This window comes from Lissotriton helveticus, chromosome 3_1 (assembly GCF_964261635.1).
Source record: "Lissotriton helveticus chromosome 3_1, aLisHel1.1, whole genome shotgun sequence".
Classification (NCBI taxonomy): Eukaryota; Metazoa; Chordata; class Amphibia; order Caudata; family Salamandridae; genus Lissotriton; species Lissotriton helveticus.
In genome coordinates, this window is record NC_136061.1 from 413,177,169 (window position 1) to 413,195,233 (window position 18,065).

Consider the following 18,065-nt stretch of genomic DNA (forward strand, 5'->3'; position numbering starts at 1 on the left):
ATGGTGGTGGTGGTGGTGGGGGGGTAGATGCTCCAGCTGCTGCTACTACTGTAGCCATTTTAAAGTAGAAAAGATTAGAGACAGATCCCCAAACAGGTCTTCCTCAGTCAAAGGACAAAGTCAGAATAAGGAAAAAAGGAGGGGGCTTTCATCATTTGGAAAACAAAACTGTTCTGGACCAATGAAAAGTGTTATTTTCAAGTCACATGACAGGGCTTTCATCATTTGGAAACCAAAAGTGTTGTGAACCAATGAAAATTGTTATTTTCAAGTCACATGACCAGGGCTTTCATCATTTGGAAACCAAAAGTGTTGTAAACCAATGAAAAGTGTTATTTTCAAGTCACATGACCAGGGCTTTCATCATTTGGAAACCAAAAGTGTTGTGAACCAGGGCGCGTTGCGTAAGCGCGTCAGGACGTTTCACGATCGTATGCGCTCGCGTGCTTTTACGCTGTGCGTCATATGACGCATCACGCGGCTACGCGATACGTCACGATGTTGTTTTCGTTCGCGGGAATAGCTCTAACGGGACGCTCACCGGTACGCGCCCCGGGGCGCGCCGTTGCACTACGCTTACCGGTGAGCGCATCGGTACGCGCCCTGGGAGTGCTCCGGGGAAAAAAAATAAAACAAAAAAACAAAAAAATATTACATAATTATACAATATAAAATTCGTTATAAAAAATATTACATTTCATACCTATAGAGATTTGCTATTATAAAACCTATGAAATTCACTGAAAAAACCATAGGTTTCACACCAGTTATAGTTAGGAATTAGCATTTAAAAAACCTAATAAATTCACTGAAAAAACCATAGGTTTCACGCCAGTTATAGTTAGCTGGAAATTTTACTCGCATAAAACCATTGAAATTCCCACGTTATAGTTAGTTGGACTCACTATAACTTGCGCGTGCAATGCACTGCTGATGACGTCACATATTACATCACTCATGACATGGTCAGTGACATCACTCATGACATCACTGATGACACCATCCTTGTGATACAGTGACAGACCTCCTTTCACTGTAATGTAACCCTTAAAACACATATTCAAAAATAGAAACTAAAATTTTCAAAAAAATGGAGATACCCATACCAGTTACAAGAACCAATTCAATAATTCCACCATCTATATACACATCCACTCATTCACCAACAGTTCTATATAATCACTCATACGTATACTCACTCATCAAATATAATGATACACATATACATCCTGTTACACACCGACAGTCATCCAAAAGATACTCTCACACATACTCACACATGCAAATAAACTATTGAACATCCATTTATTTGCATATTCAGCTATACACACACTACCACCTTACTTCTAAGGAACCTTACACATACTTACTCTCTTAAACAATCACTTATAGAAACACATACTTATTTAAACAGGAACTCTTACAATCCCTTACTCTCACATATACTCACTTATATACATCAATATTCACATATACTACATTAAAACATATGTAGTTACTGATAAAGACACTAGTGAGACAGTCATTCAGTCAGTAACACACACATATACACAGTTATCCACCCATACAGTCCTGCACATATGCTGTCTTCAAAACACATACAGAGAGTCAGTTATTCATGCATCTATGTGCTAAGTAATACCCCCACCAAACCATACAAACACTCATACTGATACTAAATCAAACATCTAATAACCATATACATACACATGTAGCTACTCACCAACCCATGCAGCCACTTATACACAAAGTGAAACACTAATCCATATATTTAAATATTTAAACATTACTCACTAATATATGTATACACTAAGATACACTTAATAAGCCAGTGAATCAATCAATTTTTTTTTTAAAACATCCATGTAAACCCTTATTTAAACATTTATTCTTCCATCAACACATATATTTTTTTTTTTAAATACACACATTCACTGGATGGTGTCATCAGTGATGTCATGAGTGATGTCACTGACCATGTCATGAGTGATGTAATATGTGACGTCATCAGCAGTGCATTGCACGCGCAAGTTATAGTGAGTCCAACTAACTATAACGTGGGAATTTCAATGGTTTTATGCGAGTAAAATTTCCAGCTAACTATAACTGGTGTGAAACCTATGGTTTTTTCTGTGAATTTAATAGGTTTTTTAAATGCTAATTCCTAACTATAACTGGTGTGAAACCTATGTTTTTTTCAGTGAATATATATATATATATATATATACATATATATATATATGCTGCAAAGACCTCGAACCTGCGCCTCCAGCAGTTCTCCCTCAAATGGATTCCACCGGAGCCGACCCAAGCTTAAGGTGAATAATTTATAACGTGTCAGCCTACCCAGAGGCCTTGGTCACATGACGCTAATGAAGCAGCAGTTTCTTTTTAAAGTGCAAGTGTGCAAAACCCTGATACATGATTGGTAGTAACAACAGCCAGATTTACTAAACATAAAGAAAATACTGGGTGCGTAGTGCTCAATACTGTACTTTAACATTTAAAAGTGCAAAAATTCAAAACTTCATGTTGAGGTTAAAACATGGTAACTATCAATATCTTTGTAAAGAATAAAACAATAAGATAGAGTATATTAAAATATTAGTGTCATTAACCAACAATGCTCAACATGAAGGACTCATAGCATGCTGAAGAACCCCTCGTTAGAAAAAAGTATTCTTTCATTTAAATTCATTGATTTTGAATCACAGTAAAATCCACAAGGGAATTCACCAGATATAACCCACGTGGGTGAAATCAATAGCCATGGGGAAAGAAATAGCCCCCGAATTTCTCAAGACTGGCTGTAATTTCATACATAGTGCGGGTTTTGTTTTGACTTAATACTGGGTGCTCCCTTGTGTCTGGACAAAGCTATACCTCTCTGAAGAGCTCTAATTAGAGCGAAACACTGTGTCAGGGGTTGCTTTCACTCATTTCAGGTTGGCTTGAGTTGGTATTTCACTAATTCAAAGCTGTAATATTGTGCCTGGAGTGATAAATGGCTTTTGTAATTTTACAGCTCGGCAAGGACAGCACTGTACTAGTCCTATGCTTAAAGACTTTGCTGTATAAATTGCAAAAGACGTTGTCATTTTCTATCTCGGCGTGGATAGCACTGTGCTAATCCTATGCTTAAAAACTTCGATAGAAAAACAGACATTTGAGGTGAGCAGATCTAGAGTGTCGCTGGTGTTGAGAGTGCTCTTACAGGGGCTGCTTTCCACCTAAACTTGAGAACTACCCAGAGTTCTCTCCTTCTTTTTTGCTTAATTTATGCATCACTCTATGCCTGAAAGGGTTTTGTTTTGACTTAATACTGGGTGCTCCCTTGTGTCTGGACAAAGCTATACCTCTCTGAAGAGCTCTAATTAGAGCGAAACACTGTGTCAGGGGTTGCTTGTACTCATTTCAGGTTGGCTTGAGTTGGTATTTCACTAATTCAAAGCTGTAATATTGTGCCTGGAGTGATAAATGGCTTTTGTAATTTTACAGCTCGGCAAGGACAGCACTGTACTAGTCCTATGCTTAAAGACTTTGCTGTATAAATTGCAAAAGACTTTGTCATTTTCTATCTCGGCGTGGATAGCACTGTGCTAATCCCATGCTTAAAAACTTTGATAGAAAAACAGACATTTGAGGTGAGCAGATCTAGAGTGTCGCTGGTGTTGAGAGTGCTCTTACAGGGGCTGCTTTCCACCTAAACTTGAGAACTACCCAGAGTTCTCTCCTCCTTTTTTGCTTAATTTATGCATCACTCAATGCCTTTTGTTTTGTTTTGATATATATATATATATATATATATATATATATATATATATATATATATATATATCCTTTTATATATATATATATTCCGCCCGCAACCATCCAAAGGACGAAAAAGCAGACCCAAAGTAAGTGGAAAGCAGGTATATTCCAGAAACGCCTGCACCTCCGCCATTACGCGTTTCTGCCTCCGAAGAGGCCTTGATCCAATGACATATATATATATATATATATATATATATATATATATATATATATATATATATATATATATATACCAAAGAACTCCACACCGCTACCTCCAATCCAAATCCCACGAGATCGGCGAAGCAGGAGACGGACCACAATTGAGGGTTACAATTCTTTACTGCAGAGAGGGGTCAGATGATAAAACCAGCAATGACGTGTTTCGAGCCAAACGGCCCTTGTTCACATGCAGAGGGTAGCAGAATGTAATAATTTTTATAATGCGATACACCCCGCCTACACCCGCCTCCAGCTTAGTCATGTGACATGTTTAGACATGGTTAAAAGATTGTTGTTATCGAGGCTGAATTCAAAAACATGCCCATTATGTTTTATGAATGTTTTGCACTGAAAACATGTCTAAATTGCATAAATACGAAGACCAACCCATTAATTCATTGGATTCTCAAGGCATGATAATGAGTATACAAATATAACATTATTAAAGGGAAACAACTCACTGGATAAATCCGTTATACTGAGCAAGCCCCAACTTGAACAGCAAAAGACACCAATTTACCATGTCAATTGTTTCTTTTAGAAACAGTCAAAAATATTCGCTGGGACATACGTAGGCTGTAAAGTGCAAAAAGTGCTGATAATAAATATATACTAAACAAGTGGCTAAACACCTCTGCCTAAGTGTGCAAAGAAGCTTTCAATACAGTGCCAACACATCTATAAAAGTGCTAAAGTATATAATAAATAATTCTCTGAGTAAAAAAATGCATCAGAATATTACCTCTATAAAAAATAGGACAAAGCCTTATTCTTCTCTTAAAAGGTAAATCTAAAACACATTTTAAAACAGTAATTCATTATTATTATATACAATGTGCAAAATATCAAGTGGAAGTTCTCTATATAAGAGAGGAAAAGTTATAATCAGCATAGCAATCTAGAAAAGATGATAATTTGTCAATTTAAATGAATGGATTTTTTTTCATAAAGCCATAGATAACAGGGAACCTGATTATCTATTGGAATCAAGAACAATCAATGAATGAATTCCAAACCCCATGGAAGCAGGCGAGACAGATGAGCAACAGGGAACCTGACTACTCATCTGGTTGGGTGGATGCAGCACCAATGAATATACTGCATGTTATTCTGGGACTCTGTGTGATAATTACTAAGATGTTAGTAGCAAAACTCATATTTTTCAACTGTTGGCTATCTAATTCAAGGCAGGCTCAAAAGGTTGATATTCATTTCAATTCTTCACAAAAACGTATGGATGTCCTCAGTAGTGTTGAGGCCATTAGGCCACTTACTATCGAATTCCAGAATGAAACGCGTCTCCAACTGCCTCAGTAGCAACTCCCTATTCCCTCCTCTCCTAGGTTTCGGGACTGCTCCTACTACATAATAGGACAGGCAACTTAGGTCCTTATTGTGTTTTAGTGCAAAGTGCCGTGCTGCCGGGTATGTAGTATCATTATGTAATATAGCTCTGAGGTGTTGGAGAATCCTGACGTGCACTTGTGCCTTCGTACTTCCGATGTAATTTAATCCACAGGTGCACGTCAGGACATAAACCGCAAAGTCTGTCTTACATGAATGATTGCCTTTGATAGGAACTTCTTGAGGGTCAAATGGTATGCGATAGTGTGTTTTGCTCGCACCGAATTTACATGCCCTACAATGGGAGCATTTTCGGAAACCCGCCTTAGGCTGCAGCCATATATTTTTTTGCTTAAGTTCGGACTGCTAGTGTCAAGAGTGGCTCCCATGCTTTTAGCTCTTCGAAATGTGACTAAAGGTTTACTGGGTAAAACACAATTGGCCAATTTCTTTGAACGATCTTTCTAATCTTGTGTTCCTCATTACTGAATGAGGTAATGAACCTCGGGCAACTTTTGGATTCTTCACCCAGAATGGAGCTGGAATCCAATGTATCTACAGTTAAAGTTTCTGATGGCAACAAACTTTCCCGAGTTCTCAATCTAGCTTTAGCCAAAGCTTGATTGAAAATCTTATCAGAATAGCCTTGTTCTTTCAGTCGAGCTCTAAGACTGATAATACAAGTCTCCAAATCATTGGGAGAGCTATAGATTCTTTTGATCCTCAAAATCTCCCCGTATGGGATGCTGGAAATAGTATGCCTAGGGTGTAGACTGGACGCATGCAGAGTGGTGTTCCCTGATGTGGGTTTTCTAAAAAGAGTGGATTCTAGTCTGTTGGCTTTGACATAGACCTTAACATCAAGGAATTCAATCTCTTCTCTGCTAATATGCTACATAAAATTGAGTATTAAAAAGTTGTCATTAATCTCCTCAATAAAGAGCAGGGCCTCCTCTTCATCACCCTGCCATAGAATGAAGACATCATCTATATATCTTAAAAACCTCACAATTTTTTCATGTACCCATACAGCATGTGTGGTATTAAGAACCTGCTCCCCCCACCAGCCCACATGCAAGCACGCGTAGCTGGGGGAGAAGCAGGATCCCATAGTCACTCCTCTTAGCTGTTTCCACACATCCTTCCCAAAGATGAAAAAGTTATTGTTGAGACACCACTCCATCAGGCTTAAAATAACTTTGTTGTGTTCGTAAAGTTCTACAGGTCTTTTGTCCAAAAAGTACTTAGTTGCCCTTAGGCCATCCGTGTGCCTGATGCTTGTGTATAGGGACTCAACGTCCAATGTAATCAATAACATGTCTTCCTGCCATTCCAATTCATTGATTTTTTGCAGAAAGTCACTGGTATCTCGGACGTAACTAGGAAGGCTCTTTACCATGTCCTGTAAAAAATAATCTATATACTGTCCCACATTTTCACAAACACTATTGATAGCCGATATTATCGGTCTTCCAGGTGTGGGCAAAGTACCTTTATGGACTTTGGGGATCAGGTAGAAAACTGGGAGAACTGGAAATTCTTTAAACATGTATTTGAATTCTTCTCCAGAGATCAAACCTTCTCTTAGCCATTTGTGTAGAAGTTTTTCCAGAGTTATTTTAGCATTCAAATACTCCTTTTGCTGGATTCTTCATAGCAAAAAGAGTCATGTAACTGTCTGTAAGCCTCGGTAATATAGTCTGTTTTTGACCAAATAACTATATTGCCACCCTTATCCGAGGCCTTCACCACGATGTCAGGATTGCAACTCAAATTTTTCATAAGCTTATGATAGTTAGCTTCTTTTTGGTGGTATGTATTCCTCTTATGGTTACAGGTTTTAGTATATAGCTGTTTGATCTCAGACACTATACAATATTGGAATGTGTCAACAGCATCCTTTGCCATCAATGGGATGTTAGTGTCATTATTAGATTTCAATTTTTGTAAGGCAAAGAATTGCTGAAGTTTGATTTTTCTAATAAAACAGAAAATGTCGATTTGGGTGGCAGCGTAGTTAAAGGGCTGCGTTGGACAAAAATTCAGCCCAAGAGAAAGTAATTGTTCTTCAGCCTTTGTTAGAACACCATCTGTCAAGTTGATTATTGATCTGCCCCCTGCTGTTTTTTCTTCTGCCAACCCTGTTTCGATTTCTTTGCCTGTACATTTTTGTTTTGCTCTGTTTCCTTCTTTCTCGCCTTTTTTGGTTTCTGCGTTTGTTGCCAAGTTTTTTTGCCTCGGATGTAATGTCCTTAGTCTTTCCTCGACTAAAAAATAGAGTTCTTCCTCCAAATTTAGGATGGGGGCCATTTGTTCATTCATTTCCGAATCCTGACTTGACCCGCTGGTGAGGGACACCGTTTCAACGCTTTCTGTGTCATTATCAGAAATGCCCGCTTCATTGCGGCCATGAGGTGGAACATGCTGCTTGTTGGTTTTTCCACTGTATTGCTGTCGTTTGGCCACACTGTATTTACGGGCAAAAGTGAATATACGGCCTTGGGCGTAATCGGCTTGATCACGTGCATATTTGTTCACCTTTCTGATCTTTATTTTGTCTTGATGTTTTTTAAGCCTTTCTTCCATCGCCTCCCTCAGTTTTTTCATTTCCTCAGTTTCTTTGATTTTCGCGATGTCATCATTGAGTTTTTCGATGATTGTCAGGATTTCTTCTCTATCAGAGGCAGCATATTTTATGAGAATGTGGACTAAGTTCATTGATGCCGCTAAATTACTTTGTCCCCACTCCTTCAGCATTTGGGGGTTAGGTTTATCGAAACTTGGTGGCAACATTATACGCAGACCCCTAGGTATGCGACCTGCATCCGCATACTTAGTTATTTCCAACCGCTTCTGTTTTTCCAAGTATATATATATATCTCCAAGACACTCCAAATAAAGTCAGCACTCACGGGGGGGGGGGGGCAAATCCTTACTCCGGATTCATTGACACAAAGTTTAGAAATAAACACGTTTCAGTGGTATGCCTTTGTCAGTCACTGACGAAGGCGTACCGCTGAAACGCGTTTATTTCTAAACTTTGTGTCAATAAATCCGGAGTAAGGATTTACCCCCCGTGAGTGCTGACTTTATTTGGAGTGTCTTGGAGATTTTACGCGACTCTGTCGTCGCGTTCTCGGCGCCCGCTACAGAGTGCGCAAGCATTTTGGCAGAGATTGGGAGCGTATATATATATATTGCCCCGGGACCTAGTCCACCCGGGGGCTGAAATACAAACAAGCGCGGGAGAATGTGAATTGTTTTGCACAAATCCACCACTCTTTTTCCTGCAAAAGTTTTGAAAAAAATGCTTCTTTGCCCAGACGTCCAGACCCCAGCGGGGTGAGGGTATTTCTACACTGCCCTCTTTTCTTTATTTTTAACTTTTTTCTTGGGATTCAGTGGATTCCGAGTCTCAAAATGGCAGACAACACTTCCTGGTTCAAGAGTTGGAGTTGACAGCCAATCAGAGCTCAGCATGCAATCTGTTGGATTTGCGAGGGTCTGAGGCTCTAGATATACATATTTGATTTTCCTTTAATATCTAAAAAACTACTTAATAGATTTACACCAGATCACAAAAAACACTCTTTCTGGACCAAGATCTATCTTTTTGCCAAATATGGTGTCATTCCATTAGGCCTTTCGGGCTGTAGTCATTTCTAAAATCCCTATGGGAAATTGCATGGGGAAAACACGTTTTGGGCCCCTCCTTTTACTCCTCCCTTGACTCCCCCACTTGACAGGGGCTGAACTCAGGTGCGTACTACTTTTGAAACTTTTGTGAAGATATGTCAAACAGCGCAGCCTGCCTTCCCGGGGTCCGGCCTTTAAAAAAAATTCAATTAAGGGAGGTGGCCAAGCAGCCCCTTCCCCCGACGATTTGGCCTCAGGGACCCCATCGACTGGGACCTGGCCACTTCTTTATGTATTGATTTTTTTTTAACCGGGGAAGAGGGCCGGCCTATAAACTTTTTTTACATTCATGCAAGGCGCCACATATCAAATCCAATACGATTCATATTTAGATTTTTTCCCACTATTTTAGCAGGAAGGTGGAGACAGGATATAGGGCGGTAATTATTAGGGTCTGTTGGATTCAAATTGGGTTTCTTTATAAAAGTCTTCTCCACTTTGGACTTGGCTAGTGCATACCACCAGGAATTGTAGTAAGTTTTTATAACTTTTCCGAAAAATATAACCCTTGCTGAGGATTCAATTGGGGGGTTTAAATTGAAAAAGAGACTTACATATCTTTATTACATTTTAAAAGCTCTGAATCTAGATATATGTAAAAAATATGTGATTTATTATTAAAACTGCAACAGGCATGATACTATTTATTTCCAATATTCATTCTGCATTTTATTAAGTTTTATATATAGTAACATTTACATATTTAACACATGGTGTGGCATGAAGTTTTCACTCTCGGCCATTCGCAAACTGCCCTTTAACCAGTGTAAAATCCTGATTCTGTTTGTGGTGAAATTACTTTAATTGCAAAAGATAAGCAAAAACATTTGTACGATAAGCACTATTTTTTTACCATTGGTCCAGCTACCCCAAAACAACTGCTAAAACGATAGCTGTCTGTTGACACATGATAGACCCAAGCAAACACAAAAGGCAGAGGTTGTCTCTTAGGTCTTGTGCTGCCAGTGTCAGTTGCGACCTTGTCATGAGATGATGACTGTCATGCAACAGAAACTAGATTTTAGCCCGCTGCAGACCAAAGTAGGGATTCTTTAACGCAGTACGCACTGAACAGCATAGATTGGTGTCTATGTGAATGTATCAATACCACTGTGCTGGCAGTTCTGTGGTGGAAAGATAGTTGGTGTGCTGTGTGGTGCTGCAGCTCTGTTTGTTATATTTATTTGTATAGCGCTCATGTGTAAAGCTTGGAACTTCTTGGCTGTGATTGCACAATCCAGTAATAGATTGGTGTATGCTGTCCTTGATGTTTCTCTTCAGCATTTTGGCAACAGAGGGCCTGATTTGGATGTCGGTTGGAAAGCCTTCGACCACAGGTCGGAGACTTTCCGATCGACATCTAAGGTTTAAACTCTGACTAGTGTATTACAGAGATGGTGGTAGGAGTTTAAACCGGCCGTTTAATCTGACTGGGTTCTGTCAGGCTCAAGGAGCATGTCAGCTTGTCTGAAGGGCCTCCTAATCCCTAACAAACTCGTTTCCACCATCAGGATTATGATGGCACTTTTCGACAGCAGTTCCATGTCAGCCTTTCCGACATGGAACTACTGTCGGAAAGTGCCTTTGGGGGCCCCTATCAGGGCCCCCTTTGTCCTGCCCACTGGTCGTGGCCCTGAGGGGGTACCCATGTTGCCCCCCTGAAAATCCCTGCACCTTGTAGCAGTGCATTTTAATCTTTGTCAAGTCCTTCTTACATTTCAGCATTTCATTAACTACATCTTCTATGATTTACTGGATACTTTCATGCTGGTTTTACTGGGGTGATATCAGTTTCTCTTCAACAATATAGGGCCTGATTCCGATGCGGTTAGGAAAACATTCCCACCTACAGCCTGATTACGATGCGGTTAGTAAGGCCTCCTAACAGCATTTGCTCTTTCCAAATCGGATTGGGAACGTGTCTTCCCGACCGAGGGTCAGATTATGATGCAGTTAAGAACAGAGGCTCCCATAGAAGTCAATGGGAGGCCAACCCAATCGTATCTGGAAGCATCCGGATGCATCATACTTGGTCGGTCAGACTCTCCCAATCCGACTTGGTTGGAAACCATTTCCAAACTGATTTGATCAGGAAGATTTCTTAAACCGTATCAGAATCATGCCCATAGAGTTCAACATAGATCTAAATCCAGAGAAGTACTGATAGCTGAGAAAACATTCACTGCCAAAGCTGATAAGTGTGTGAATTCTTTGAAATGTAATTCCCAGATTTCTGATTTCAAATGAGTGTACCACAAACTTGAAATCCATTTCTGAAGGCTAAGTCTGACTAACATCAGGGCAATTTAATTTAATTTTCTCACATTGCTGATGTACTGGTGAGGGGTAAGGAGCAGTCCCATGTGGCGCTCAGATACATTTTGGGCAAATAAACATGCCTCTGCAACCCTCTTCTTGCAATACTACAATATATTTTTTTTGGGTGGGAAGTACGGGATCCAAACAGGATAGGGCAACCATGTTCTTGGTGCTCCATGTCTCCTTTTTGCTGCCCATTCAACTGTGCCCATTTTGTGTAGCTAGTGTATGCGTTTGTAATCGGCTGCCATTTTGTCTTTCTTCCCCATGCCTCTTTTTTTGCTGCCAATGCGGCAGTGTCCATTTTGTATAGACTATGTATATGTGTGTCTGTCTGTGTGTGTGTGTTATGGCTCTCTGTGCCACCTTCTTTGTTGTGTTTCAAAAAGACAAGGGAACCCGCAAGGTAGGAAGGACCCTGGGTATCAGCTAAATATTGGGAACAGTGGGTCCTTCAATAATTTATACTAACGAACAATAAATATAGACCAGAATCAGTGCTATATTGGTTCACTTATGTCCAGCCGGACATGGTTTGATTTAATAGATACAAACAATCAGTGCTAAAATTCAAGACAGAGCGTCATAGATTGGGACACAATCCTGTATCCTTCAAGGTTCAAAACACAGAGACAATAACACTTACACAAAACATTTTCAGGCACGAAAAAGAGCTTATCGCCAATACATGAATCGTGAGGGCAAGCTTTGTAAAGACGTAGCCAATAATGCACAAGTTTTAACAAATGTGTTTAACATGCATTCTGTCTAAAGGAGTCGACGACGTTTCAATATATAACAAGGTACATAGATCATCATCAGGACGGAAATTTACATACGTCTGAAAATTAGCAATGCCTGTGAATTAGAAGAATGTGGAGGGAGGTAGGAAGCAAAATGCCAGGCATTAGAAAAAAGATTGACACATGAGAACTCCAAAACTGAAAACAATGTGGTAGTGATCTGGTTTGGGTGAGCGAATTGATTCCATAGTAATAATGAGATGAATCAAAATCATTAATTGACAAGAGTGCATAGTAAACGTGAAAACAATTAAAAGCATATAAAACATAGCTGGAAACAATGCATTTGCATTCAATCAATGGCAAATAATAAAAATTGACATCAATTGCTAAGCAGGGTAACCTCTGGTGCTCAAGAGAATAAAGAAGGACAGGAAGGCTTGCAGTCTAGTTGTGAAATGAAGCGCTTGAAATGTTGTTGTGTAGTAAGGATATAAAAAAAGATATTAAAAAAAAGACAAATTGGCCACGCGTCAACCGGATTTCTCTGGGTGGTGCCTCTGTCTCGAATTTTAGCACTGATTGTTTGTATCTATTAAATCAAACCATGTCCGGCTGGACATAAGTGAACCAATATAGCACTGATTCTCGTCTATATTTATTGTTCGTTAGTATAAATTATAGGAGGACCCACTGTTCCCAATAATTAACTTCTTTGTTGGCCACGTGGTGACCATCATTTTGTGTTTGAGTGTGTGGCCATTTTTCCTTTGTTTTCCATGCCTCCTTCTTCAATGGCCATGTGGTGGATGTGCTAGGCACCACCATTTTGTTTGGCAGTATGTGCTTCAATCCTTTTTTCTACTTTCAAAAGCCATCTTAATGGAACATCGATAGGCGAAGACAATGACATTTTTGTTATTTATTTTCCTTTTTCCTGCTGTATTTATTATTGCATGTGGCTGATTTTAGTATACAGTTTTTGATTCATGTATTCAACTTCTGCCTGTCACCTCTGCCTCCTATGGAGGTTTCATGGGCCCTGGAGGGACACCAGTGATTATTTAATTCATTTATTTGATGTTTCCTGCCCCCGTGGGGTTGGAACTTCCCTTGGAGGGACACCAACAATGATTTAATTCATTTAATTTATTCAGGTTTTGCTTGCCCCCCAACACTCATAGGACACTTATGGGCCCTGGAGGGACACTGCCCAATATTTAATTCAATAATTTAATTTTTGCCTGACCCTTAACCTCCTATAGGATACTCATTGGACCAAGGGGACTGAAGTTAGCTTTTCCTGTCGAAAGTCTAGAAAAAACTGTTACTTTATGCATGAATACAGTATTGTTGAGCATTTGTGATGGTGATGGTTGGGCTAGATCTCACTGAATTTGGCTTTATTTGTATTGCCTGCAGGTACAGGAGACATCATGTCACACACAATACTGAGAAAGAAGTCTTCAAAATAGCTGACAGTAACACCAGATTCTCCTACTGAGTACTGAGTTTCTTGTGCTAAGTGCTATCTCATATAAAAAGTAAAGAAGATTGCCCCAAACAAGGAGGCTCCTTCCAAGAAAGTGGCCAGTGAGGAGCAGTAGGAATCTGCTGCCAGTGCCACCATCAATTCCCTCTAATTTTTCTGGAAATGCAACGTACTTGTTGCACCCTTCTCTGGACAGGAAGAGGCTGGAAGAAGGATCACACATGGATCAACAACACCACATACAAAATCAAAGACCATGTCTCTCAGCGCTGCAGTGACTGCAGTCGTCTGGCTATGTGGCTCAATGAGTCAGAAATCAAATTGTCCCAGCAGCAGACCAAATCTGCATAGGATATTCAACAACAGGATCCAAAGCCTACAACACCTGATCTTCCAGAAGTAGGAGCAGATCCGGACGTTCACAAAGAATAGAGTCACAACAACGAACTCTCAAGTCTATGATCACCAAGGAGTCACCATTTCACAAACCCATGAAAAAGTCCATTTACACAATGGAAAGCTGGTCAAAATATTAGCTCCTGACCTCCTACTTTTGTTCATGGATAAAGAAGAGTTTTTTTTAATTCAGGGAGACACTCTGCACAAAAGGGAAGGTTCCAAGATTGACCTAGTTTTGCACAGTTGATGTGCCAGCCCTGCATGATCAGGTGCTGCTGTGTGATTATGGATGTATAAAGGAGTGTGCTGTTGGGTCCATCCACATCATGGCAGACATTTGGACCAGTTGTCAAGCAACAGATTACATATGCATCACTTCACACTGGCTGTACTTCAAGCAAGGGAAGCACCGACTTACTGTTGGTCTCACCGCTGACGATGCTTTTGGGGGCATTTGCTGGCATGCAACACTTGCGTTGTTCGTCATGGACACATTGCATACAGCTGTCAACATCTTGGATGAATTGAAAACCAAAGTCAACAAAAGGCTGCAACCCAGAGGTCTAAACATTGTATTTGATGCTACTGACAAAGGTAGTAATATTGTTAAAGGCATGGCTCACAGAGGATACTTCAAAGTCCTGTCTTCAGTACTTCCTCAAAAAAGAAGTAAGTCAACAACATATTGTACTGTTTACCTGTCAAAGAATAACCCATTTTAGTTATTCGTTCAAATCCCAGAAGTAGTTAAGGATCATTCAGCGTGCTAATAAAATACCTGTACAAAGCCCTTATACAGTAGGTGCCAGCACATTGGAACTCAACTTACTACATTCTGCAATGGTTGTTTGAGCAGTGCAGGCCTATCAATAATTATGTGAATCAAAGGAGAGGACATGAAACTGCCAAAGCCATAAAAATGTATGAGAACAAATAGGAGTAGTAGAGTTCCTGATACAAATGTTACTCCCTTTTGAGTTTATGACACAGGAAGTCAGAAAAAGGAGAATGCCATGAGCAACAAGACCCCGTTGTTGAACCTACATCAGAAACATTTGAAAAAGGTGGAACAAACATTTTGAAATGTCAATGAAGATGCAGCTGCTTTGGTCAATAGCTGAATCATTTGTTTGAACACTAACCAAAGGCTGCAACAACAGATTATTTCCTACCAAAAGGTAGTCTGTGCACAATACTTGACCCACAGTACAAAAAAGAGCTGATCACTTTCATTCCCATATAATAATTGGCATATCAATTTAAAGGACACATATCTTCAGGAAAGCAGGTGATCTAGAAGAAGAAGGACTGCAAATTCAAGGCCAATGCAGAATTGAAGTGAGGCCTTCAACCTCCGGAAAAGGGGAAGCTGTTAGATTCCAGTCTCTGCAGCAGTAATCAACACCATAGCTGGCTACAACTAAGCCAACAACAACAGATTCACTTCCAGCATAATCAATATTTTAGTTTTATATGGCAGGACTTAAATCAAATGCACAGGCAACACATATGCAGCAAACGGCAGCACCAATGACAATTGAGATGACGGTACAAGACTATCTGGATGACTCAACACAGGTGTACCTAGCTCTGCACCCATTGACCTATCGGGTTGTGAAGAAGGAACAGTTTCAGAACTCAGCAGACTGGCAATAAAGCATCTAGCATATACAGTAGCGAGTGTATCTTCGGAGCATATGTTAAGTGCAACTGGGGCAGTTGTCAAAGTCAGAATGACCAATCTCTCTCCTCAAAACATGGAAACATTGACAGTGATTAAAATGAACAAACACTTCATACCAAAAAATAATAATTCTCCTAAAGATACAAATACAGATGATGGCAATTGAGGCTAGTGACCATCCTCCTGACAACCCCCATGATTTTGAGAACAAATTCTACTTACCTGATTAAATACACAACACAACAACAGATATGACTGCTTTAAAAAATATATATTGGTGTGTGGTAGTGCAGCTTTTGCCTGCTATTGTAAACACATTTCAGTGGACCATTGTGCATGGCACAGATGGTCAATCAAGAAGGACACAGCAACTTTTTTGCCAAAGTTGACTGAGCGGTGAGAGGTGAGAAACATCAATTCAATCATTTGGTTCAATCACAGATTTTGGATGAGCAAAGGTATCAGTCTGCAAAAGAACAAGAAGATGTCTCCCATACCTATCCTTATCTTTTGTTTCACTGCCATATTAGGCTGTAGTGGACAATCAAAAGCCTGCAAGGTTTTGTGTATTGCTTCCCTTGGGAAGAAAAATACATAGGTATAAAGACACCCCACTTGGAACAGGTAACTTGCACCAATGAATACCAAACGATTATGATTTATGTGATAGCTAGGGGGTCATTTTATTTTAATGTTCTGTTTTGTGGGACTCAGCTGAAGCTGAGTCCCAAGATGGCTGCGAACACCTGCTGAGTGTTGGAAGCCAATCCAATTTTAGTATGGGGACTGTCGGATCCTCGAAGGATTTGCGCCCCTATAGATCCTTATTTTTATTTTTTCAAAAACTACTAAATAGACTTACACCAAATAACAAAAGCGTTCTTTCTGGACCAAGAGATACCTCTTTGCCAAATTTGGTGTTATTCCATCCATGGGTTCGGGCTGTAGTCGCGACTAAAATCCCTATGTGAATTAACATGGGAAACACACTTTTTTTTACCCCCACCCCATTTTCTTGGCCATGTGCGACCAGACTCACCGGGGCACTTTTTTGGGAAACTTTTGTGAAGATTTGTCAACCAGCGCCAAAGATATAGGCAAGTAAAAAAAATTGGAAACATGGTCCTAACTATAAATACCTACTGGCGACTGCCAGTAGGTTATATCCCAGTTGCAGTCACCACTGGGTAATTATAGTTAGGTCAGCATTTCAATAGGAAATGCCTTGTTTGTTTTGTAATAACTTTGGTGTTGTTTAATAAATCTTCACAAAAGGTTCCCAAAAAATGCTCTTTTTTGTCTAGGTTGTGCATGGAAGGTTTCGGTGTGATCAATCAAGTGGAGGCCAAATAAATGAGGGGTATAAAATGCAAAATCCCCATACATTTTCTTTAGCTCTAATTGTGGCATCACTCACAAAACCCACTGAATGGAGAGAATTGGAATTACACTTCCTACAAATCCCAGCATGCACGAACATTGTCACTCACTGAGAGGCCCACTGAAGGGCAATCATTATAAAAGCCTGCAGGTGAGAGGAGAAGCTGTGTAATCATTTCATTAACTGCTGGCAAGCCTTTGAGAAAGGAGCATGTTGCTCTGAAACGCGTCAGAAGGATAATCTACTGGGAAGAAAATGCAGAGTTTTGGAAATTAATGTTTTGTATGAACTATCAACTGCGAGTGCGTCTTCACATCAGGCACAACTTGGGAACATATATATATATTATGTTATGACCAATTGTTTTTTACCCTGTGCAAAATCTTATGTGTAAATATATGAAATGATAAGTGTTTTTTTACATAGAACTATTTTTGTATGATCATGAAGTATTTTTTCATACATTTGAACCTAAGTCAAATAATACGTTGTATTTTTCTTGGGAAATCATTTATGTAAATATATTTGATCTGTAGAGTTTATTTATAGGTTTTTTCACCTTTTCTTATATTTTTTGGAAACAGCGTTGGTCAAGAACACAAAATTATTTAGGTGTACTCGTCTTTTTGCGTATGATCGCTGAAAATATTTATTAGATGGTGTATGTCAATGTCCTCACTATTTTCAGGTTTTTCTTGTGAGTTTAGCATCTGTATATTGTATACATTATTTGCTCCTTTCTTTTTTCGAAGGAAGACTTTCAGTAGTATTTCACTGTTTTTCTTTTATGTCTATCACTAATTTAGTCACGTGCCTTTGGTGCTAGCTGTCTTAATGGTCCATTCAATGTTTGAACGTTGTCATGTGATCAAGCCACTTCTGTGGTGAAACGCGTTATGGCTGACTAGCGAGAGAATAAACGCTACTCTTTGCACTTACTCTGGGTTTGTGTCTGCTTCTTCGTTGTATGCTGGAGGACAACGTGCGGCA